Genomic DNA, 3,166 nt, shown 5'->3' with positions numbered 1-3,166 from the left:
GCATACGCTTTTCAGATGGAGCAAAATGTTTACCCCCATGAATAATTCATTGTTTATGCGAGTGCGTCATTACCATATTCTTTTTTTCTTTAGAATGCCTGAAAAACTTTTAGACACTAGAATAAAGGGTTTGATGGTATTTGGCAAGAGTGGCAAAAAAAATGTATCTCAATCTGTCAAAAATGTTATGCTTCCTTTGAAAATTTTATAAAAGTGAATAAAAGACGTTCATGCAACTGGTTCTGTGTTCTCCCATAGCTGACAGTGGCTGATTGTGATATGTCATATTCACTCATTAGACATAATAGCAACCATGTGGTATGAATATGAGATCAGATGTGTGATTGGTGATTCTGCCCCATTTTCCCTGAGCCGTCCCTCAATCGCAACGTAATCTGGGTCCATCAGATCCCCTGCCTTAACTCGAGGCCGCTGACAGTCTGTCTGCTCTCTGATAAATGATCCTAGCTGAAGCCAGATTTAATATGAGAGGCTCAAGTGCCAATTATGGTAGGCTGAGCTGGTTAATAAGCAGATGTAGTTAAATATCTGAGCTTGCTGCCATTTGTCAGAGAGAGACTGCGTTGCTCTCATAGACAAGCTTCTGTGTAACATGTAAAACCCGCATCTTTCCTTTCGTAATCACTGTTTATTAGAGAGCTGACATCATGATTAAACTAAGCCCAATCCATGTACACACATCACATCAAAGATGGTAAATGAGTAAGGCTGTGTTTGGGTCTGGCGCATTAGACAGATGGATATTATTCTGTAAGAGCAGGTGGAGAGGAGAGCAAAAAAGGTAAAGCTTTAAAAAATTCCAGGGTGAAAGTGGAAGAGTTGGCAAAGAATATAATTTAGCTATTTACTAGATGTTATGTTGGACTAAGCTCATTAAGCCTCTGATCATTTGCATACTGCAGCTAATGTGAGGGGATTTTTAGTCACTAGGAGACGTTACACACTTTGGGATGCTGAGAAGCTTTATTTATTATTTTTTTTTAATAACTGAAGCTCCGTGCAGCTTTTATAGTCTCAGATTAATAAACGCTCAGCATGTTCATGTGGTGGGTGTGTGTGTGTGTGTGTGTGTGTGTGTGTGTGTGTGTGTGTGTGTGTGTGTGTGCGTGCGTGTGTGTGTGTGTGTGTGTGTGTGTGTGCGTTTTCAACTAGGAGCCTTGATAGTAGAAATGTGAGGTCCATCATTCTTCATGCAATGCAGCCATGCAGCCAAGATCTGCCTCATACACCATGATTCTTGGTTACTTGTTTAAATGTTTTTGTGATTTAATGTTTATGAAGTCATGTGACTTAGAAAAGTACAAATGAAAAAATCCTTGGCTATATTAGTATAATAAAATGCAATAACTATTTAGTAAGCTTTACCAATAGTTGTTCCTCAAAAGCAAATGATTTATTATTCAATGATAGCCATTAATATAACCATTTTCCTTTTCCACCAAAATTCCAAAACTTTATGTAAAAAAAATAGTACAGCTTTTAGTGTTTAACATCAGTTAACTTAATATATGTATTCAAGTCTGACAAACAGATTAAAAATCACATGCAAAAAAATGTGTGTGTGTGATGAATTTTTATATCAGAGAAAGAGTGGGGGGTTGGGAGCATCTGGTGGCAGAAATAAAGCTTTTTCATGCTCATGTTGGGAGGATCATTAGCATAATATCAGTTTCTGTAAGGTGAAAACAGAATAATAATTGGCTTGGCCTTTTCTCTCTGTGTGTTGTAAAACAGTTAGGCATTAATTTGAGGATAACTGTGCAATTATTTTGAAATGCTACCAATCGTCAGGCTGGTGGGGAGTAAAGGAGAAGCGGGGAGTGGGGGGGGAGGTCACATAGGAGAGAAGGAAATGAGAAAGGCAGTGTGAGGCAGAGTAGTGCAGAAAAGTTAAACATGCCATCTCATTAGTTAACGGCCTTATTTGAAGTGGACCCGTGCTTGTCCTCGGTTTGATTACTGACCAATTAGGATCACACCTCATGCTTATCTGGTAATAATTCTCACAGAGCGGAGGGAGGGGTGGTGGGAAAGCAAGGATGAACCCAATACGCACAGAGATAAAACAAAACAGAACAGGATAAAGAGCAATTATTTGAATATATTTAAAAGAAAATTGTATTTTACATTTCAATAAATTGGACCACACTGTTGTGTTGCTGTCTTTGTACTCATTTCACCCGGTTTTAATGTTGATAAATCTGCACTTTCTATACTGTTTTGCACCATTTTATTGTTCTTGTGTTGGTAACAATTGCAAACAAACACAAATGAATCACCTTTAACATTTTTTATGAGATCATGCCCTTATGTTGCTTTTCCCCCAAAGGATTTTCTCTACTTGTACTTTTTTATATATATATATATATATATATATATATATATATATATATATATATATATATATATAAAATTATTATTATTATTGCAACCATTTCAATATAATTTCCTGGAGAACTTAATTTATTATTAACTTAAGGTTTTTGGCAGCACCACACAGGTCCGTATTCCTCAAAGAATCAGGAAGCAGACACACTCATGGTTTTGTCGAGAGCCATAAGAGAGTTAATGATGTCATCATTTATTACCCTTTACATCCTGCTGTTCTCCTCCCAAGGAAACACAATAGTCACTTAACAGCGACACCATCTCTCTTTCTCTCACGATCACACGCATGCACACAAACCAAATAACATTCACACAAGCACAGACAGGAAGAGGAAAATAAAGGGAGTTATTTGAGTGTTGTTCAGACAGCCCGCTTCCTGATTGTGTGAGAGAGGACTGCTGACAACAGAGGAAACATTTGTTTTTGTACATGACCAAGTCCTGTCAACGAAGGACTCTGGGATCATCTTATTCTCACACATCCTCTACCTGATCTGCCTCACCCTCTGTCATGTAAGTTCTCAAGGTCTGCATATTACAGAGGCAATTTCATATTACAGCAACTATATTGTGTGCCTATTGTGCATTTGTTTTATTATGGACGAAATTCACTTCTCTAAAATCTTAAGAACAAAAAACACACCATAAGACTGTAGGGAAATCTTTTCGTAGATGAAACAGACTGTTGAATAAGGATTCTATTAAAATAGCCTAAGATGACAAATAGTCTTAGAAAAAAGACTATACAATGGTTTGT

The sequence above is a fragment of the Silurus aristotelis genome (genome assembly GCF_946808225.1).
Source record: "Silurus aristotelis genome assembly, chromosome: 3".
Taxonomy (NCBI): domain Eukaryota; kingdom Metazoa; phylum Chordata; class Actinopteri; order Siluriformes; family Siluridae; genus Silurus; species Silurus aristotelis.
This window is presented reverse-complemented; position numbering follows the sequence as displayed.